Source organism: Heterocephalus glaber, unplaced genomic scaffold, assembly GCF_053883595.1.
Source record: "Heterocephalus glaber isolate CG9 unplaced genomic scaffold, H.glaber_assembly_v1.0 deba00000347, whole genome shotgun sequence".
Lineage (NCBI taxonomy): Eukaryota > Metazoa > Chordata > Mammalia > Rodentia > Bathyergidae > Heterocephalus > Heterocephalus glaber.
Genome location: NW_028258143.1, coordinates 43,460,098 through 43,484,441, shown reverse-complemented (window position 1 = coordinate 43,484,441; position 24,344 = coordinate 43,460,098).

The window sequence follows — 24,344 nt, the reverse complement described above, 5'->3', positions numbered from 1 at the left end:
GTCCTGGGTTAGATTGCCAGCATTTTTAAAAAGCTGAAACAAGAATATCACCACCACCACCACCACCAACAACAAAACAATAAGATAATTATTCTATTAATTTAAGAATAGGTTCTAGGATAAGTGCTGAAATATAAGACCAGTCAGGGACTATTGCTATAATTCATGCACAGAATATGATTTAAAACATATATTGAAGACAGACCCAAGGGATTTACTATTGATTTGCTAATAGCCTCCATATCATGCAGTGGAAAATGTTATGTATGTTCTCTGTTGCTTTCTTTACTCTACATAGAGGCATTATGCCTCTGTTCTGGCCAGAAGTGTATTATAGAAAGAATACTGGGGAAAAAGTATGGCCAGAGGCATGGAAACCAGTTGAAGTCTGTTGCAATGATTCTGGTGATAGATCATGATGGTTTGGACTAGCAGAGTAGTAAAGGAGATGGAGATATTCTACAGATTTATGATGGGACTGCTAACTGGTAGTAAAATATGAAAGACAAGAATGATTCGTAGCTTTCTGACCCAATAATTTAGGGGCTGGTGCTATTCTAAGATAAAAAAAGAAAACAGCAGAAAGGGAGTGGATTAAATGTGGAAGTGGGGGAGAAATAATATAAATTCAGGATCAAACATACTGAATTAAAACTGCATATGAGAAATTCAGGTGGTTTTCAGGATGGTAGGTTACATGAGTATGAGCTCAGAGAAGAGATAAAGGAGGGGCTCATCAGCAGATGGAAACCCATAAGAATGGTTGAAGTCACACAAGCAGGTTTGGATTGGGAAGAACAAAGGGTTGGGGACAACTGGGTGATGAATATTTGTATTTAAGGAGTCTAAGAGATAAAGAACAAAAGTGCCTAGAGGGGTTTGGAGCAAAATTATGAAGGTGGAGAATAGAGAAGCTGAGGGAGCAGTATCAAATTCTGACAAAACGCATAGTAAATCAAGGTTTGAAAGTAATCCAGTGTTTGTAGCAGCATAGAACTAGATTTGACTTTGAAAATTTCAATAGGTATTATTATTGTTTGCCTGGTGGCCTGTTCTCTAGACATGGCTCTACTATAGTCTACTATTGAGTTCTTGAATTTTTATTCATTTCTCACACCCTACCCCCACCTCATATCAGACAATATAGATTTGAGATTTGACTGTCTGAAATGGTGACTTAACCTGAAACAATAAATCATTGACTCTATGCCGTATGTGCTAGTCCCCTTATGTCTCTTAAAAAAAATACTATCTTTAATTAATTTTCACTGAGAAACTTAAGAAAACTTGAATAGTGTTCTGAATTGCATTTGTCATTTCCTGCTTAATCATAGATCTCTCATCTTATTTTTAGTGTCACTAAGAATTACTATCTTTGGTTGCTAATTGCTGTAGAGTCACAGAATGTCAGTCATTTGTGACTTGTACAATCTATTTCGATCACTATATAACTTACATTCAAGAACTGTCACATTCCACAGTATGCTATGTTGGATGACAATATCATTTTACACTGAATTCCAAATTCTTTACACTCCACCACTAATATATCTGGATGTGAATACCCTAATTTGTGAGCTACATAACTCCTTTGTTCCCTTGCAATAGATGTCATATTAAACTGTACTTCATACCCAAAGCACAGTGTTCCTTCCCTATAAAGCACCCCATTATACCCGTTTGCAGTGTGGGCTTTTGTAGTCTCACTCAGAACTCCATTCATGTTCTCCACAATAAAGGCCTCTTTGTAACATGTGCATTAGTAGGACTCCCTAAACCTCAGGTTCTCTGGAAGAACTCTAAAGAGAAGAAAGGGGGAAATATGAGCATATCTATTTGGTGGCCAATTCAGGATGTGGTTCCATTTGCAGTAATCCCAATGAGATGAAGAGTTTGTGCTTGTTTTCATCACAATGTTCTGAGTATTGTGCTTCCTTTGGCTGCCTTAAACTTGTTTCCCTGCTCAATCTCACATTTTCAATGCAAGAGATGTGCAGAAACCAAAAATTTCCATAAGATACTTTGTGTCAAATAAAATATTTGTACAAATTAAAGATTTTTGGATTTTAGATTTTTCTACCCCATCTATATAACATTTCAAAGGAGAGTAAAAGCATTTAAAAACAAAAGCTTTTCCCCTATTTTGTCAGATACCTAATATCTTTAATGATTCTTTGTCATTTTTTCTATTTGTTATAAGAAAGAAGGAAGTAAATAAAGAAGGAGAAAAAGGAAGGAAAGGAAGAAAGAAAGAAGGAGGGGAGACAGGGAGGGAGGGAGGGAGCGAGGCAGGAAAAAATCATGATGGAAGAAAGTCAGACCAGAGATTATATTAAGTGTGGCAAACAGTATTCACCTTTTATAGTCCCTGTGTTTTATAATGAAGATACTTCTTGAAACAATGATGCATACTTCAAGGGTTCCCTGGAGAGCAGTGAATCCTGTTTGGAGAGATTCATGAATATGTGCATTAGCACAATCCAACTGGAACTCTTGCTCTTAAAAAAAAAAAAATGAACCACAAGAGCAGCTGATCAGGTTCAGCTTATGTATATAATCAGAAGGTTATCATATTATCTCTCTCTCTATGGGAAAGGCAGGTGCATATTTTTCTACTACCTAAGATGAGAAATGCCAAAGGAACTCCTCCCATGATGTTCAACATGTGAAACCAGGAAGAGCTCTTTTAATACTGGGTTAAAAGGGAGTATTTTAAATAAATTATTTCTTTGTATAAGATGAATAGTAGAATAAACCTTTATACATTTCTGCCTTAATTCACCAACGAAACTGCATTGAGTTAAAAGATTACTAAAGGTTGCTTTTATGAGACATATGTTTCAGTCAAAGCTTACGAAAAGGTTTATAAAATTGTGGCTTAAGACGAATGAGGGACATATGGCAGATCTTGAAGTACTAGTTTATTTAAAGTACAAAGAATTCCACAAAAAGTATTTCTAACCAGCAGTTGGTGCCCAGGTTTCAAGAAAAAAATGGCAGACCACCACTAAGCTAGTGACAATGATAAAGAGACTCCTGGTATTTTTGCAGATTTTTCTTTAAGGTTTTATCTCCAAGAATGAGAAAGAAAACTGAGAATATATAAAAAAGAAAACTCCTAAAACATGATCAGCCTATAGAACCAATAGAGAGTATCATTACCGAAAGACGGTTGTTAAATTATCATCTTGTATGCGTGTAAAATAAAAAATTCCATTAGCAAATGTGAATAAGTGCTGTAGGAAATTTAAAGTTTTGTTTGCCCCCTAGATTTGGGGAAAATGGTGTTAAGTTAGAGATGACCTTGCATAATTCTTTATAGATTGCTATTCTGATTGTAAATCTTGTGCTTGAGTGCAGCTGTGTCAGTATTAGCAGTGTGCTGTACAAACAGAGAAGAGAAATAATTGTCTCAAAAAAAGCGCAGTTACCAGGGTGTGACATTGCAGGGCTGTAATTGCAACATTTGGGAAGCTGAAGCAGGAAAGTCGTGAGTTTGAGGACAACCTGGACTGTGTAGCAAGAGTATGTCTGACAAAAAATGAAAAAAGGAGGACAATTATAATAATGTTAAAAACTATGTAATTCCCTCCCAGCATGCTCTTTTTGACTGTGTCAGTAATTACTTAGGCATCTGGTAATGAATTGCCAAAAACTGTTTCAATTTATCATTTCCAGTCACTATGTTCATGGAGAAACAATATTTTAACTTGCTCATTGTGCTTTCAGAGCTCTAGTTCAAAAGCTTCTCAGACATCACAGGCTTTCCATATGTGATTGGATTCTGCATCATTTGTAGTATCTAGGGTAGGACCAAAGGAATATTGTCAATTTGAAAGGGTACGCAGTTGTAGTTACACATGTAAGTTATTTCTAACTTTTCACCAGAAGTTGTATTCATGTTTTGGAAAATTAGTACTTTGCCAAGTTCCAAGGAAGAAAGCATTTTATTTAGTAATAGTTCAAATAATGCAATAAAACTGTCTCTCTGTGCCTTTGAACTGGCCCTGGTGGCCTGATTCAGTATTTTGTCTATTTCCTTGGCTTTTCAAGCTTCATACACACAAAAAGAAATTGTACAAAACACTTAGCACTATTTTTTCATAGCTGGTAATGGGGTTATCACTGCGCAAAGGCAAGAAAAAATTATTTGGAAAGGTGTACAGTTTTTTAGAATAACTAGAAAACTCTCCTCATACATTTTAGAGTAGGCTTTCCACTGACTCTAAATAGAATGTAACCATTAGAATCACTGAAAGAATTATACTTTCTAATGTTAAATTTTGAATGTGATTATCAATACTGATCCACAAAAACAAATTTCCTATAGAAGAATGATGTTAAAAGAAAGATTGATGTTTACTGAAGGTTTTTTGGTGCCTATGCATGTAACATCTCTGTTCATATTTTCCCATATTAATCGAATTATCTCACAATTCACATAGGAAGCACAAAAAAAGTGACTTTGAGCTGGACTCTTTTTTTGCCAGTTGGTTAAAAGGACTTTAGAAGTTTGATCTTGTGAAAAAAGGCAGTTTTCACCAGTAACATGACCATCTGTTTAGTGAAAACAGAGCTAGCTAGTGAATTGCAGTGCGTGCATGTGTGTGTGTGTGTGTGTGTGTGTGTGTGTGTGTAGGCTAGGTGGCAGAGAGGGAGTAGAAGGTCAAAGGGTAAATTCCAATTGCTGTGACATATTTTTATGAGCTGAATCATACCCAGCTTTTAGCCTTGAAAGGGGAAGAGGATCTTAGAAAGGGAAGTAACATGAATGGTCAGGTCAGGAAAATCCTCAAGAAGTGCTCTTCCAAATTAGCAGTTAATTGCTCCCCAACCTGCCATAATGGTTCATTTGAATTTTATTTTATTGTCCCAAGACTTGAACAAATCCGTTTTGTATTACAGGAATCCTAGTACAATTTGGGTTGCAAAATATGAAGTTATGTTGGAGAATTCCCTTTCCTTTCTTTTACCTTTGGTATTTTTCTCCTTGTTGGAGGGGGTGAGAGGTGAAGCATCCTCGAAAATCAGAAAGGAGGAGGAGACTATGTGGGAGTTAGTTCCCAGCACCAGGCTGACAAAGCACTGCGGCAGCGTGAAGGAAAATGCTAACCAGAGCGGGAGCAAAGGCAGGAGGGCCCAGGACCAAGCTTTGTTAGAAACCTTAGCGACTCCACCCTGGCCTCCCCTCCCCGGACCCAGGCACTCTGGCAAATGTGGAGACTATTTTCTGCTTTTTACAAGAGGTTCTGCCTGGGGAGAGAGGGTAGGAGGGGGGTGGGGGTGGGGAGGCGCTGGTGCAAAAATCAAGGGAGAAACAGCAGAAGGTCAAGGGCGTCACAGTCCAGGCAGCAGCAGCTGCGTGGCCGGCCCAGCACCACGCCAGCCCTCGGTCCCCGCGCGGCCCGGGAGCAGCTGTGGGAGGCTCGGCGTGTCCCCGCGCCTGCACGCACCGGGGTCAGAACCCGAGTCCCTATCAATTCCATCTTCTGAGCAAGCAAATTCTTCTCATTCCTTCACTCTAGCCTTCTCGGCTTCAGCTGACAGGCTGCTCCCTCTCGGTCTTGGGGTTTGGCAAATCTACCCCCTTCCCATATAAGCTCTTGCAAGTGCCTCCCGGATCCGTTCTAGTAGGTGTCCCTGGGCTTCCCGAGTGGGTCCCCTGAGCCCCTGAGGCCTAGGCCGCTTCTAGCTGTTTCCATGTTGATTCCCAAGCAGGAAGTTACTCGGATGGGGAGATTGCCGGTACCTAAACAGGACCTTAATTTTCAGAGTTGATGGGGACAAACCTAGACATAACTTGAGACAGTGACTGGTTCCAAGGCGTGGAAAGATGAACAAATTAGGCAATTTCAGTATTATCAGAAACAGCATTATGACCCTTTTTGTTGTAAAAGGAACATAAATGTAGCTACAGATTGAATGAAGTTATAGGCCATAAAAGGGCAAGAGAGAAAAGGGAAGAGATAATAGGCACTGTCCATTTGAGCCTGTTACACTTACTGCTTCAAATCCACTCAGACAGTGTTAGCGGCAAATACATAGTTTACCAGCAATAAAAAATGAGGTGGGGGTAAGGATAAATGTTACAGAATGCTACCGTGCATTTAGAGTAGTGACAATTGCTGTTTATTTGCTTTTCATTTAGGAAAATTACACAGGGCAAGGTTATATGTGAGTCACATCTTTATATTATTTTTTTTCTTACATTTTTGGAAATCAGGGTGAGAGGAAGCATTCAACTTATTTTCTATTTAGATAAGCAAAAAAACTCCTTAAACAAAAAAAGTATGGGTTTCTATCCGTTAAAAGGAAAAAACTAAGTGTCCATTTTTGCTGCAACTTTTACAGCCATCCTCTTTGCCTTCATTAAGCCCATGTGCCCAGACCAATGCATTCTGCCCTAAAGTTGACAACATTTCACATCTTCCACTCGACAGTTACATATTTACTCATATAATTGGACATTTAAACACTGAAGATTTTAGGCACGGAGATTTAAATAGATTTGTGTTCCTGAGAGAGGCTCAAAACTGGGGACATTGCTGTAGTCTGGAAAGTTCCACACTTAACAATTAGCCTTCAGAAGGCACATTTTTGGTTGCACTGAACAGATAAGTGAAACTTCACATTTTCAGTTTGTACACATATGGTAACTGTTTTCAGCTAAATGGGGAAATGCAATGGTTTTTAGGATGAAAGAACTTAATGTCTTACTCTTAAATGGGTAATTAAAGGGCTGTAAAATAGGAATAGTCTATCTTGAAATTTTAGTGTGTGATAGATTTATTTCTTTGGAATTTGAAAAGGAGTGGAATATTTACAGATAAGACTGACTTGGTCACATAAATGGTTGGGATCGAGTTACTCATTTCTGTTAGGAAAACAATCCTATTACACTTAGATTCAAATTATTTTACCTACATTTCAGCAATATGTTGAAACATTTCACAAAAATTTGAAAAGGATTTTCTTAAAAACAATTAAGGTATTTGAGTAGCATATCATCTCAATACTATTTGTCCATCAGAGATTAAAGGAAGTTTTATAAAATATGAGATTAAATAAAAGTTCACATTTTATTAAGAATTGTCTTTAAGAAGATTTCAAAAATGGAAGAGAGATGAAGTATTTTATTTTTGTGGTGAGCTGAGTAAACAGAATTTTTGTGTCTCTGATTTCATTCAGATATATTTTTAGTCTGTGATTTTAGGATTTTGATGTTTCAATTAATATGCTTTAGGGTTTTGTTCTTTGGGGACTTTTTCCATTACAGAAAAATCAAAGATTTCTTTATTTATCTATTGGTCATAGTTTGCTTGTTATACTATTGTATCACTGATCTTTTCTAGATACTGATATCACGTAAATTTGATAGTACAGTATTTTAAAAAAAAATGTATAATGAGAAACCACCTGCACATAATAGAAACCACCTTTTGTACCACATAGATAAGAAATATGCACCATTTAAAATGTAGACTAAAATTGTATTTTATTTCTTTATAGCCAAACAAAAGCTCTCTCAATGAAGATTCAGATTCCTTGGGCTTTGTCTAAATTCAAAGTGCCCTCTACTGTCAAAAAAGTGTACTACTCAGAAAGAGAAAATGACAAGTCTGAAATCAAAATCTAGACAGTGAGAGACAGATGGAAGAAAACTACAATAGATCATGGCACTCCTGCTCAGCCCTGGGGCGATTCAGTTTGGAATGTTCTACCGGTAAATACACTTCTCTTCCAAGTTGGAAGTTACATTAAAATTATTTGCAACTTTACAACTGTTGTTAGACTTCTTTTTCCTTAGCTTTGGTTTTAAAACTGAAATTTTACTTTGGTTTCATGGTATGGCTGACTATAATGATATGATCCATGCATATTATGACTGTCAAACTAAACTTTAAAACTACTCAGACCAAGACTTTGTTTTCATTCTTTCCTTTTCCATATTTTTTTTCCTTTCCTTTCTTAGGGAGGAGGGGAGGGGTTAAAGGGAGGTCAGGGGAATAGGGAAAAAATAAGAACCAAGATATATCATGTAAAGGTATAAATTCCCAATGATGAAGGTCATCATATTGTATACCTAAAATGTACCGATAAACTTAATGAATTAAAAAGAAAACTAGACAGACCATGGTTATCTTTACTCTTAAGGAATTTAGAGGGTTTTCCTGCATATATTTTTATGTAAGAACATTTTCCTTTTTACTATAAATTGTATGTATTTAAAATAGAAAATATGTATTATTATTGTGACAAAATAACCTAAAATAAACAGTTGATTATTATATACCATGATACCTTTACTCTTAACGATTTAGCGTTTTTCTATATCTTTTTTAATAAGAACATTTTTTTCTGTACTATGAATTATATCTCTTTAAGAAGAAAAAGCATGTATTATTATTGTGACAAAACTAAGTAATCAGTTAATGTAGTGTAGGAAAAAGATTGTCAAAATATGGGTCCAAATAAGGGGTTGCCTATTTTGTTCACTCTTAAGAGGGTGTTTAAGCATTACAAAGACAATCTTGAGTGTGATCTGTGTGTTTTGGTGTAAACTTGTTATCATCTTTCAATTAAATTCAATGACACAAAGAAAATTTTTCCAAAAGAAATTTAGACTGTTTCATAATGTTAAGTTGTATTTTTTAATATACTGCAAGGCAATGAAACTTTAGAATTATAATAGAGGTGAAAAAATTTTAAATGTTCACTATGGTTTATTAAACAAATAAATTATATGAAATTGAATTTTAAAAAGAAAGATTCTGATGAATTGATAATTTTTATAATATAGCCAATAATTTGAAGCCAAATTAAAGAAGCACTCACATAAATGAGATCTGAGAAAGGTCATAATTTTCCCAAGCATAGGTGGCACATGCCTGTAATCCTAGTACTCTGGGAAGCTGAGGCAGGAGGGTTGCAAGTTTGAGGCAACTTGGGCAATTTAGCAACTTAGAGAGACCCTGTCACAAAGTAAATAAGTAAACAAACACACAAACAAACATTTAAAAATGGCTGAAGATAGAGTAGAGCTCAGTGGTGGGTACCTCAAAAACAGCTCATAATTTGTCATACAACTTGATGAACTATTTGGTCTATACTTCACACAAAAGCAAGAACATAATTTTGGAGAGGGTTCTGTGGAGAATCAAGGAGTACAGCTGTTTTGTCAAATAAATACATAGTAAGTTGTTTAATCAACCACTAGGGATTTTAGAATTTCATGGGGGGGGCCTTGCCACCCCCCCACCCCCCACCCCCCCGCTAGAACTCTTGAGTGCCTTTTACGGGCATGTCTGGGCCTGCTGCAAGTCTACCCGGCAACAAGGAAGTAGCCCCAGTACCCTCCCCTTGCTCCTTGCCTCTAGCCCTACAGTATATATGCTGTAGCAGCTTCCGCAATAAACGAGACTTGATCAGAAACCTGTCTTGTCTCCATCTCTCGTGTCCCCTGTCCTTTGTCATTCTCACTCCCCCTCTAGGGTCTCTGTTGACTTACCCGCGGGACGGGACAATTTCAACTTCCAGCAGAGGGCGTCTCAGGCAGCCTTCCTGTTTCTAGTGCTTTTCTTCTCTGGGTCCCCTTTCTGCCTCTGGCTTCTCTGCTTGACTTCTAGCTTACCTCAGTGTAGATGGATATACCCTTGCTACCCTCTTTGAGGAACAGGGACGTTCAACTAGTATTCCACATTACTGCTTTCCTGAGAAGTGGTTACATTTATTGGGGTATTTGTATGCTAACAAACATATAAAGAAATCAACAACTAAATAGTTGAATGTACAAATGAAAGAAGAGACAAAACTTATCTCAAAACATTATTTCTCTGGTGATAGAACTCAGGGGTGAATTGGAAAAAAGAGAAACTTACCAGGTAAAATAATATTATAGTCTTTAAATGTGGGCTCTGTTGACAAACAGTATGCTCAAATTTTCTATTAAAACAATACAGCAAATAGAGTATATTCATTTATTTCCTCTCATTATTTTCACTACTTTCAGCCAAATCTATTGACACAAGTATAGTATATGCTTTAATCTAATTTCTGTGGATTCACCATTTCTCTCAATCAGTGTTGTTATTTTCCACTCCTTGGAAAAGCATTGCATTTTTTAATAGTAGTCCTAGATTCTATAAATATGTTAGATAAATATTAAAAAGAAGTCTAGTGCTATGGCATATTAGATGATCTACTATGTGCTCAATGTTTATACTTCCTTTGCTCTTTGGGATCAATTCTTTTCTAAATGAAATTTTAAAAATCTAATTTCGAATTAATTTAATCTGTTTCATAATAGATCCTTGTTCTTGGGCATGAATACTCCTCTTCATTAGAGTCTGTTTAGCAAAACTTTGAATCAAGAAGCTTGAATTTCTCTAGCCAGTGGTGGGCCAAGGTAGGCCAATGGGACTTCTTCTTTTGGGAATATGAATTTTGAGTTAGGTATTACAAAGACTGAAACAACCAGGGAATCCCAGAAGAGAGTGGTCATTATTTTCTTGGAATATGGAAGCTGCTTCTTTTTTAGAATCTGCTCAACCAATTTTCTTCTACTTTCTGTGGGCTGTGCAGTATTCTTTTCAATACATTTTATTTCTTCTTAAGCTAGCTCATCAGTTTCTTTTGTTTGCAACCAAGTAAATCAAATTGACATGATATGTGCCTTTTCCAGTGAGCAACTGATGGATTCACAGGTACAACTCACAGAAAGTTCACACATTTTCATTACATCATATAGAAGCTTGGTTGAGTAGGGGCCTTGGCAAAAGCTACACAACACACTTGAGCCAGAGAAAGGACACAGTCCCAAGCCTGGCAGTTACAGCAGTATACTGAAGAATCAATTATTCATTCCCATCTCCATGATCTTCTGGGTGTTATATTTTGTTGACAAAAATTCTTACATTCTTCATCCTTACAATAAAATATCAAGAAATCTTATTTGGAAACAAAAATAAAAATTATATATGTAATGCACATCAAACATTTTTAAGAAATGAAATACCAGGAAGAAGCAAGATACATACTGTATTTGTGGGCATTATATACCGTTTAAGGTGGGCATGATCCCAGTATGGGGAGGGTGAAGCATAAGGATAAAGAATTCAAGGCCATCCAGGATTACATCACAAGACAACATCTCAAAAAAAGTTACACAATTTAGTGCAAGAAATATTTCTGCTAGGAGAAGTGAAAGTTAATGCTTTTAAAGTTGAAAGAGCATGCTGGAGTCTATCTTCATGTATCTGCAAAATAAGAACTATCTATTTACAACTTGAGAGGATGCAGAATGAAATCTTTCTGCCTTTCTTACGAGAATTGTTGCAGATAGAAGAAAGCATGAATTGTGGAAAACTGTCTTTCTTTAAAACATCAACAGTAACAAAGCATGACACAAGCATTTAATAAAGGAATTATTTTAGGCTTCCTTCATGCCTGGGAATGAACAGAAAATCTCAAGGGACAGATCATTAAATCTTCCTCAGTGTTAACTTGGACAACAACTCAGGAGACATCTCTGAGGGTGCAAGGCATTTATTAGAACCATGTTTAGAAATCTCTGACTGTTTTTCAAAACCACTCCTGCAGAAAACAAGATAGTTACCAAGTATTTCTGGAAATCAGTATAACTGAAGAGATTTAATTCATCAGAAATATATAAATTATAGATGGTAAAGGGTGAAAAAGAGTAAGTTGTGGGAGAAAGTATTAATTAAATATGAGACATATAATGTAACTATCAGGGATCATTTGGTATACATTACTTTATTGTATTTTATGTTTTGAGATTGACAGTTCACTCCAGTATTATTTTGTGCCTCACTTTATAGGGGAAAAAGTAAAAAAAATGAAATAAAAATATCTAGTGTATTATTTTTCTTATTACCATTCTTTACTTTTCCCTGATTGTATAAACATTCTGATATTCATAACATAAACCAAATTTATGATCCTTCTTCAGCTATAATTAATTCTTATTTTTTTTATTTACAGAAGAGGTTATTACTAAAACCATGGTTTTCTCCTAAACCTTTATTTTTTCTTGACCTAGCAATTTACATTTATTTTAATGGTTCTAGATTAAAAAGAACAATAGATTTCATTTTTATACTGATTCATATTTAGTAAATATTTTCACAGACAAAATTTCATTTTTTTTTCTCTGAAGGATTCTCCTTCACATCATGAAGTATTTTCTTTATGTGAGGTTTAGTAATTCATTCAAGATAAGCCACATACTAGGAGCTTAAGTCATTTTAAAGCTCAAATCTCGAGGTGCAATGTGGCCTTCAAGTTTTTATTCGCACATTTATTTTACTCATCCATTTTTATTTTTCAAAATATATTTGTTAAGTACTTGCATAAGATTCTTTTCTAGCACTGGTCATGACTGCTTTCTGCCTGGAACAGCTCGTTTTTCCTTGTCTATCCTAAGAGAACTTAATTTACTCATGTGATTTGCTTTCCAGCCCATTGCTTCAGGGGAGCAATTGAGGCTGCACTTCCCTGAGCCTGTATGGCTGCAGATCATCTTCAACTTATGGTGGTTTATTTACAACTTTTCAACTTTATAATGAAGAGCAAGTGATGCACATTCAAGAGAAATCATAGTTTGTATTTTGAATTTTGATCTGTTTCTGGGCTAGCAATATGTAGTTTGATACTCTCTAATGGTACTGACCAGTGGCTGTGAGAGTAAACAGCCTGTATTACACAGTGTACTCAGCTATGATGTTCAGTCAGTTACATGGATTAAATTTATTTTTGACTTTAGGTATTTTTTTAGTCATTTTCTTTGTCATTGGGACAAATACATGACACCCACAATTTGAAAGAGAAGAAATTTATTTGGGCTCATGTTTCAGTCCATGGTTGGCTGGCTCCAACAAACAGCTATTTACATGTATCGTAAATGTGGCAAAGGGGCATGATAGAGGAGAGCTGCTCATGGCATGGTGGACAGGAAGCAGACGGTTTCAAAGAAGGAGCCAGGAAGGAAGAGAAACCCTTCCAGATAATATACACAGTGACCTGCCTCTTCTGCCCAGGCCCCACCTTTTAACAGCAAGTCAGCTAGAGTGGCTTTAGTGATCCATTCACCTTTCGTCAGCCCTGCCTATGAGCACAGGGGTATTTGTGGGACATAAACATAGAATCCATAACATTCTGCCTCTGGTGCCCAGAAGGTTTATGTGCATCTTTTTATGCAAATTTAGTCCCTCTCCAAGAGCTGCCAAAGTCATGGGAGGCTCAGCAGTGCTGAAAAGCCCAAGTCCAAAGTCTTCCCTGGGTCTCAAAGTAAACTCTTAGCTGTGAGCTACTACAAAGTGAAAAAAAATAAAAAAATTAAACACTGCCAACATTCAGTGGAACTGGGTAAACACTCTCATTCCAAAAGGAAGAAAAAGGGGATAGAAACCAATGGGACCAAAGCAAGACTGAAACCCCGTAGGGCAAATGTTAAGTCCTGTAGCTCCATCCCCACCACCCAGGGTGAGCTACTGCAAGATGTGAACTCCAAAGGGCTTGTGCAGGACCACCCTTATAGCCTTGCTGGTTACAGCTCTCATGGTTTCTCTCTTGGGCTGGCATTTCTCACTCCTTGATGCTTTCCTCAAATGTTCCACGTTCTTGGTTTCTCTAACTTTGTGGGATTTCTACTGCATTTTCAGCTTTACCCTCATGGCTTTATGCACTGCTCTCTCAGGGGCACACTTCTTGCCCTCCCAGGCCTTCTTCTGAAATACTGGTGGAAGTTTTCCGAACAACAGTTCTTGCAGCAAAACATGGATGATGCCAAGGTATGCTGCCAGCTCAAGGAGTACCTAGGGCTTCTTGTATCATACCTAGATGATTAAGCACTGTGAACCAAATCCTAGGGATCAAATTCTCTAGGTAGATGTTCCAGAGTACGATATCATGGGGCTGTCTTCACAAAGCAGTCTTTGTTTGCACCCTTTAGCTTGCAAAGGGTGAGATCTTGCTGATTCCTCACAGGGCTCAAGGCATTATTTCTATTATCATTTTGTATAGTGGTTGGCTTCTTTTTAATGTTAATCTTTTCAGCAACTAATCTCTCCTCTCCTCCAAATTTGTAGGCACTTCTTTCTCAAGAAACTTGAAACTATTAAAATCACTCAACAGTGCCATTTGCTCTTGATTTTCAAAGTAAAGCTGGCTAAAAGCTTCCAACAATACCAATCCCACAGACTGAATGCTGGGCTGCCTTGAAATTTCCTGCACCAGGTTAATTAGTCTGCTGCCCTTAATCTCAGTCTCTTGACAAGTATCAGGACATGTAAAAATATAGGCAAATTTTCTACCTGGTCATAACACACATGGCCTGGACTCCAACTTCCTAAGCCTGGTCTTTTCCATGGGCTTTTTCATCAGCATTCATCCAACCAGAATTTCCCACCAAAATTGCCTCATAACATTCTAGGGCTGCTTCTCCAGCCAACATCTCCAAACCTTTCCAATCTAGTGAAATGAAACAGTTCTAAAAGCTTCTAAATCACATGGTCAAGAACAGTCACAGGGAGAACCCCTTCACTGGTACCAAAATCTGTCTTAGTCACTTTTCTCATTGCTAGGATGAAATACCTGACACCCACAATTTAAGGAAGAAGAGAGTTATTTTGGCTTCTGCTTCTGCTTATTTTCAACTTCTGATGAGTTTACCAGGACAAAATCTTATTGTATGTCGAAGGGCATACATGCTTGCTTGTAACTAATTTCCATGAAAGAGCCATAAGAGATGTTTTTAAAATCCTATTCTGGATTCCTCACCAGTGTACTTCATAATTACGGCTGAATATAGCTTCATAACTTCTCGACTGAACTTTGTGCCAAGCACTCTTACACATCTAGATCCAGCTCTGAGAAACCTGGATGTGTGATCACTTCCACCATTCTCCTTCTCTGTCCTCCCTGATTCACTACCACATCAGCCCAGGCTTATCCAGATAGGGAACATTCTTACATAGAACAAGACCACATGTAAATCTGTAACTCTATGCCAGGTGCATATATTTTAGCTTTTTATTTTTTACTTCTTCATGCTTTCCTTCTCTTTTCACACTTTTGTTCTCTTTCTTCTAACCTTTCTTTCTGTTCTCTTCTGTAATGTATCATATCATTTGTATGTGACAGTGGGCAAGTCACTTAACCCCAGTAAGTTTGGTTTTGTTACTTGAATAAACAGAAATGACTTTATGTAATGAAGTCTGGTGATTAAGTTATGTCTTTAAAAGTGCTTAGCTCAATCCTTTTACATATTTATAAGATTGGTGAGTGCCTCAACTAAGCATTAATCTTCCTCGCATTTATGAATAAAACCAATAGGCAAATTTTTCTTTCATTTAAGGTTGTTATAATGTAAGTAGGAGTTCACTTTATGTAGATGGCTTACTCTTCTCTACATTATTATTATTATCATTATTATTATTATCTGATAAATTTGAGACTGAACCCAGGATCTTCACACAAAGATAATCCTCAGACCTTTTTTAAAATTTTCTATTTTGAGACAGGGTCACACTAATTCACTAAGCTGCCCAAGCTCTACTCAGTTGCTGTTCTTCTGCCTCTGCCTCCCAAAGAGATGGGATTATGGATGAGTTCCAGTTAGCTACTACATTATTATTTTATATATTATTTCTTGGATGTTCCTATCCTGTTGGTTATTATTATTATTGTTTTATTATTAATTGACTCCTTTCTCACATCTTTCAAATATCAGTAACCTAGGAGCAAGTTCTCCTTTACCTTAAACATTTAAATTAGCCTGGGAGTTAAGTATTTCTAATTTAGTCACTTGCTAGGAGAACTTACTCTTTGCTCTAAATTCTATGTGCTGATAATGAAATTTGAATCTCTGACTTGATATATTTCCTAAATGTCAAACTCATGTATCTATTGCCTACATGATTGTGATGAATTCACTAATGGTCAACTTGGAACGCCCAGCCCAACTGGGTCAGCATGGTTCTGGATGTGGAAAACCCACCTGAGTATTGTTGCTACGGGATAAGAAGAGAACTGGAGGGTAAGATCATTTGCTGTTGATTTTCTTGGAGCTTTCCATGGCTGGTTTTCCTAATACCAAGTCAGCTGTTCTCACTGTCAGAGAAGCTAGAGTCCTCACTGTTACTGGGAATGGCTGCTCTTTTCTTCAAGGGAGCTCCGGTCTTTGCTTTGAGCATCACTTCCTGGCTCCAGTACAGATCCCTTAACCTGGTGCCACAGATCCTTCACCCCGCCAGTGCAGATTTTCTAGCTTCCACCATGCATCTTTGGGCCTTCCCAGTGCAGATCCTAGATGGAGACTTGCTTGAGACATTGCCATGGGCTCTAGGCCTCCAACTGGATGTGTGGAGGACACTGCCTTGGGGCCTAGGCTTTTAGCTGGACTTGTGCAGGACATTGGCATGGGATCCAGGCCCTCAGCTAGATTCTTCTGGGCTCTAGTGTGTGGTCAGATATCTTGTACTCCTCTACATTTGACTTTTTGGGTGAATATTATAAAACAATCGTATAAATTATGTGTCCTATATTAAATCTATTCCCTTGCAAACCCTGACTACAACAATGATCTCTCCACTTGGATATCTAATGGCTTTCCAAACTTAAATATCTAAATCTTAATTCTTGATACTTCCCAGAAATCTCTTGGTAAAGTTTCTTTGATCTCTTATGTAGGCCAAATATCTTGGACCAATTCCTAGATTTTCTTTTTCTCCCAGCTCACTTGAATGTAAAACTAAATACTATCATCTTGAACTCCAAAATTTATCCCAAACCAACTACTCCAGTGCTACATGTGTAATCCACACAACACTCATCATTATCCCAACTTCTACAGTACTCCCTGATGGTACCCCTTCTTTCATCCTTGTCCCTCTCCAGTCTATTCTTCAAATGGCAGCCAAATGAATATATTTAAAATGTAAATTAAACCCTGCCTCTGCATTATATAAAACTTTTCATATGCTTCTTTTTTCTTTTTACTTAGAATAATATCCAAAGTTCACATAGTAATTTTAAAGTTTTCATTTATTAAACATATAATCTAAATTACTGAGAAAATCCCCTGGTTACTTCTAACTTATTTTGTATCCATTTTGTCCATTGGCCCCTTCTTACTTTTGCAAAAACTTTCCAGTTAGATCCATCGCTCTAATTATTGCCTCTACTTGGAAAGGGCTTCACACAAATATCTAGAATATCTTTATTCTATTCAAGTTTCTGCTAAAATATCATTGGTTCAAAGATATCTTTGTATTTTTAACTATCTTGTATATTGTATTTACTCAGCTATTTCTCTTAACTCTCTCTCTTGTTTTAATCCTAATGGTTCGGTTTTCTCTCTACTACTGTTGGGTAACATCATAAAGGAGTACAATGTTGCATATTACTAGCCTGCAAAAAGATAAAAATTCAAAATTGAAGTATGGTTTATATTGAGTGTGTATTACTTATTAACTATTGTGAAATTTAAAAAATCATAAAATGAACCACAGTAAGTTGGGGAGCATCTATGTAGGAAGAATTTAAGAATAACTGAGTTGAATAATATCAAGAACACACAGGCTTGCTTGTGCTTCCTGAAAGGAAGCTTGGGAATGTATGTATTTTCTTATTTTATGTATATTTAAAATTTCTGAAGGGAAATACTCATTTCTTTTTTTTTTCTTAAATTCCTTTATTGGTACATTTTAGGAATGCAGGGCAACTCAGTGGAGATTATTTTCCTCTGGATATTTTTTCTTTCCTCATTGAAAATTTAAGGAAATTATTGAGAGGGTTATAGACAGTGTCAAATAAGACAATAAGCACACAAGGTTTTGGATATACTGGTGAATCTAAAGTATTTATTTAGAAGATATAATTTTTTTTTAAATTTGTACTGGGGATCGAACTCGGGACCTTGCGCTTGCAAGGCAGGTGCTGGAACCACTGAGCTAAATCCCTAGCCCAAGAAGATATAATTTTAAAAGAATGGATTTTCTGAAAAGAAAAAAAATCAGTTCCTATTCTACTGATTGGTGGCATTGGAGAAAGAATGAGATTAAGAAGAGGCAGACATATGCAAAATGACTTCACTATACAAGCAAAGGGCACCATTTCCCATATTTTGTCAACTAAACTAAGACTTTTTTTCTGGTTGATTTTTTCTGTGTTCTGCTATCATAAACTGTGGCCCCTCTGCCATCATGTCTTGGAGCCAGCCCATTATGGATTGAAAGCTCTACAAACTGAACTTAGAACAAAGGTCTGGTGGAGTCTCTTACAAATATGTGAGTTGGCAGAGTAGGAGGATTCCAGGCAACCTACCACCACTCCCAGTGCAGAGTAGGAGGCTTCCAGGGCAACCTACCACCGCACCCAGGACAGAGGAGGCTTCCAGGTCAACATGCCACAGCTCTCAGTGCAGAGGAGGAGGCTTCCAGGCCAACCTACGACTGCACCCAGCACAAAGGAGGTGAGCCAGGAGGGTGCCAGAAGCACTCCCCCCCTCATCAAAATGAGAAGACACATAAACAAGCCTCAGAACCAGACTTCCAGATCACCTACAGCAACCTCAAAGGGAAACGAGAGGGAACACTCTGATACTCAACCACCTGGACCCACTGAACTGGCAACAAAAGGGGATCTGAAAAAAATGAAATCAGAAATAATTTCTCAGATAACAGGAGAAATTGTGTCCCTAATACAAGACATGATTACTAAATCTAGAGAGGACACAGAAAAAAAAATAGAGGAGCTGAGGAACATGATGAAATCCCAACATAGGAAACAATGGAATCCATAAAACAGATGCAAACAGATTTCCAGGAGATTAAAAATTCCACTGAATGTCTATGCTGTAGAATGAGCCAATGTGAGGACAAAATTTCAGATATAGAAGATAAGATTGCAATTAGTGATGAGGAAAAGAAAAATTGCTTTAAAATAGTAAGGGACCACAAGAAATCAATCCAGCAGCTGCCAGATGATGCAAAGAATACCATAAGACTGATTGGAGTCAATGAAGAAAGGAGAGTGCAGATGACATAAAAAAAAAACTGTTCACAGAAGTAATGGCAGAAAACTTCTGAAGCAGGGGAAAAGAACTTGACATACAGGGGAAAAGAAATTGACAAGTGAGGCATATAGGGCTCCAATTAGAGTTGATCAAGAAAATGTACACATAGGCATACAATTGTTAAGATTCCAGAAACCCAACAGAAGAACAAAGTTCTATAAGCAGTTAGGGAAAAGAAACAAATCACATACAAAGGAAGGCCCATCAGAATCACAGCAGAATTCTCATTGCAAGCCCTCAAGGCAAGAAGAGCTTGGGGTGACATATTCCAAGCCCTAAAGAAAACAACCTCCAACTAAGATTGGTGTACCCTGCAAACTATCTCTCAAAATTGATGGTAAAATAAGATATTTTCATGACAAAGAGCACCTTAGGAACTTCATGAATATCAAACCAGTACTCCAAAAAATTTTAGACGGAATCCTAGGAAAAGACAATGAGGATCACAACCCCAGGAAGCCCAGCAGAATGAATCCACCAGGCATAACAAGAAATTAAAAGCAAAGGGGGAGAATTCAACAACAAAAAAAGTCATGACAATGATAAATCAATATGTATCAATTATAACCATCAATGTTAATGGTCTTAACTCACCAATCAAAAGAAATAGACTGGCAGAATGTGTCAAGAAGCAAGATCTAACAATATGCTGCATACAAGAAACACACACAATTCAAAAAGAAACTCATAGACTGAAAGTTAAAGGGTGGAAAACAATACTCCATGCGACAGGAGCCTGAAAAAAAGCAGTAGTAGCTATCCTCTTGGCAGATCAAGTGGATTTCAAACCAACACTGATTAAGAGAGACAAAGAAGGACACTACATCCTTGTAAAGGGAAAAATCCAAGAGGAAGGGATGGAAATCATAAATATCTATGCACCAAACACTAGTGAGCCCAATTATATAAAACAAATACTAATGGACATGAAAAATCATATAAGCACGAATACAATAGTAGTGGGGGGACCTCAATACCCTACTATCACAGATAGATCAACAACAACAAAAAATGAGCAATGAAATACTAGAACTCAATCAAAATCTTGAACAAATGAACTTAACAGATGTTAACAGAGTGTTCCACCCCACCAAATCAGAATACATATTCTTTTCAGCTGCATATGGGCCGTTCTCGAAAATGGACCATATAATTGCTCATAGAACATATTTAGGTAAGTGCAAGCAAACTGGTTATCCCCAGTATATTATCAGACCATAGTGTCATGAAATTGGAGATCAATAGCAAAAGAAACTGCAAGAATTTCATAAACACATGGAAATTGAACAACAGACTTCTGAATAAACAATGGGACACAGAGGAAATTAAAGAACAAATCAGACAGTTCCTAAAATTAAAAGACAATGAAAATACAACATATTGGAACCTATGGGACACAATGAAAGCAGTCTTACAAGGGAAATTCATAGCAGTGAATACTCATATAAGGAAAACAGAGCAAGCCCAATTAAACAACCTGATGCTAAACCTCAAGCTTCTAGAAAAAGAAAAGCAAGACAAATCTAAAGCTCATACAAGGGAGGAAATTATAAAGATCAGAGAAGAAATCAATGCAATGGAGACTAGGGGAACTATACAAAAATTCAATGAAGGCAGGAGTTGGTTCTTCGAAGGAATAAACAAAATTGACAAACCCTTAGCCAAACTTATCAGAAAAAGGAAAGAAATGGCCCAAATCCATGCAATTAGGAATGAAAGGGATGAAATTACAATGAACCCAGCAGAAATCCAGAGGATCATTAATACCTACTTCAAGAACTGATACGCCAATAAGATGGAAGACACAGAAGAAATGGACAAATTCCTAGATATGTATGAATTATCAAAGTTGAATGAAGAAGACCTAAAAACTCTAAACAATCCAATATCAATCAATGAAATTGAAAATATAATTAAAAACTTACCAACTAAGGAAAGCTCTGGTCCTGATGACTTCACTGCTGAATTCGAGAAGACATTTAGAGAGGAACTACTGCCACTACTGTTTAAACTCTTCAGTGAAATAGAAAGGGAAACAATACTCCTGAATTCATTCCTGGAAGCAAGTATTACCTTGATCTCCAAAGCAGAGAAAGACCCAACCGAAATAAAGGCCAATATCACTAATGAACATGGATGCAAAAATCCTTAGTAAGATACTGGGAAATAGAATGCAGAAGATCATCGAGAAGATCATACACCCTGACTGAGTGGGACTCATCCCAGGGATGTAGAGATTTTTCAACATATGCAAATCAATCAAGGTAATACACTATATAAATAGAGCCAAACCATATGATCACTCAATAGATGCAGAAAAAGTGTTTGACAAAATCCAACACACATTTGTGATAAAAACCCTACAAAAAATTGGAATAGTTGGTCTCTACTTCAATCTGATAAAAGCCATCTATGAAAAACCAATAGCCAATATCATACTAAAGGGTCAAAAACTGAAATTCTTCACACTAAAATCAGGAACAAGATAAAGATGTCCACTATCACCACTCCTGTTCAATAGAACTTTGGAAACCTTAGCCATGACAATTAGACAAGAGAAAGAAATAAAAGGAATAAAGATAGGAAATGAAGAAGTCAAACTGTCATTATTTGCAGATGACATGATATTCTATATAGAAGTCCCCAAGAACTCCACCAAAAGTCTTCTAGACTTTATAACCAAATTCTTTAAATTAGCTGGATGAAAGGTCAACACACAAAAATCAATAGCTTTCCTCTACATGAATAACAGACTCACTGAGAGAGAAATAGGGCAAATAATTCCTTTCATAATAGCATGCAAAGAACTGAAATACCTAGGAGTCAACCTAACAAAAGAAATCAAAGATGTCTTCTCTGAAAACTATAGCACTCTGAAAAGAGAGATTGAAGATATCAGAAAATGGAAAGACATCCCTTGGTCCTGGGTAGGGAGAATCAACATAGTGAAAATGGCCATACTTCCAAAACTGCTATATAGATTCAATGCAATCCCAATTGAAATCCCAGCAGCATACTTCATGGACCTTGAGAAAACAATAAAAATATTCATTTGGAAAAAGAAGAGACCCAGGAGGCCGGGAATTTAGCTCAGTAGTTTCGCCGCCTCCTGTGCAACCTCAGGGACCCGAGTTCAATCCCCTGTACCAAAAAAAAAAAAAAAAAAAAAAAAAAAGAAGAGACCCAGAATAGCAAAAGCAATTCTAGGTAACAGAGACATGGCAGGGGATATTACAGCCCCAACTTGAAATTATACTACAAAGCTACTGTGATGAAAGCAGCATGGTACTGGCAAAGAAACAGACCTGAGGACAAGTGGAACAGATTAGAAGACGCAGAAACAACTCCAGACACACTCATCTTTGACTAAGGAGCCAAACACCCTCACTGGAGGAAATATAGCCTCTTTAATAAATGGTGCTGGAAAAATTGAGTTTCAACTTGCCCAAGACTAAAAGTAGACCTATATCTCTCACCACTCACTAAACTAAAATCAAAATGGATGAAAGATCTAAATATTAAAACAGAAACACTAAACCACCTGGAAGAGAGTTTAGAAAGAACTCTTGAAGGCATTAGTGTAGGAAAAGATTTTATGAACAAAACCTCAGTTGCCTGTGAACTAGCACAAACAATCAACAAGTGGGATCTCTTCTTACTAAAGGCTTCCGCACAGCAAGAGAAACCACCAACAGTGTGAAGATACAACCCACAATTTGGGAAAAAATTTTCACTAGCTGTCCCTCAGACAAAGGTCTACTATCTTGAATCTATACAGAACTTTAAAAAAATCAGACCTCCCAAATTTAAACACCCAATCCAAAAATGGGCATCTGAAATGAACAGGCATTTCTCAGACAAAGAAGTAGAAATAGCAAATAAACACATGAAAAAGTGTTTAACATCACTGGTTATTCGAGAAATGCAAATGAAAACAATGCTGAGATTCCACCTCACCCACAAAGATTGGTTGCTATCAAGAAATCAACCAATAACAAATACCAATGGGGCTGTGGGGAAAGAGTAACACTGCTCCACTGCTGGTGGGAGTGTAGACTGGTGCAACCACTGTGGAAATTAGTATGGAGATACCTCAAAGAGCTAGGCCTAGAGGTTCCATTTGACCCAGCTATTCCTCTGCTGGGTATTTTCCCCAAAGAATTAAAAGAAAAATACTATAGTGATACATGTGCACCCATGTTCATAGCAGCACAGTTTGTAATAGCTAAAACTTGGAAACAACCCAAATGGCCATCAACTGGATAAAGAAAATGTGGTTTTGTAAAATAAAATGGAGTATTACTCAGCCATAAAACATGAGAAATTAGAGACATTTATTGCTAAATGGATGCACAGTTGAGGGGATACAGTTAAGTGAAATAAATAGCACACACATGTGTAAATACTGAGTAGTTTTTCTAGTGTGAGAAACTGGAAATATAAACAAGGACTAAAAGGTATAATGGATAATGTGAAATAGGAAGAAAAGGGGCAAAGGGGAAGGGGAAGTGGGAGGGGTAGGGGAAAGGAAAGAAGGGAATGGAATTAATATGAGAAAATGAAAAATGGAAACAAAGTCTTTGTAAACAGGGAGGAATGGAGGGGTTGAAGGGAGGGCAGGGGAAGGCGGGAAAAAATAAGAACCCAGAGAAATTATAAAGGTGCAAATTTCCAATTATGAATGTCATTATGTTGTATACCTAAAATGTACCAATAAAATAAAATTTAAAAAACCAAAGAAACAAAAAAAATAAACTAAGACTTTGCAGCAAGTATTTTCTAATAAAATACAAGATTACTAAATTAAATAACTTCTCCCCACTAAGGAACTTTTATTCAGTTTTGAGATAGTCTTCGCAGAATAACCACAGAGATTTAGCTTTCTTGCATAGAATAATGGAAAAACTGCATTTTGAAACATAGGAGTACTGGATTCATTATCCTGTTTTTTTTCCATCCACTCTCTGCTACTCATTTCTGAAGCTGTAATTTCTTTGGGAAACTATTAAAGAGGGAAATTTGATTTGCTGTGCAGTCAAAAAGTCTTCTGATATACATTTTGAGAAATATTTACATTTCACCAACACACCAAAAAGGAAATGCTTGACACAGATAAGATTTTTTAAATTTCAATATGAAAAATCTTGACAAAATGAAATTAGAGATGGGATCAGTAGCCTAGTAGATCATCTTGTCAGCCTGCCTGCTAATTATTCCTTTAGTTGTTCTCTTCTTTGTCACATATATA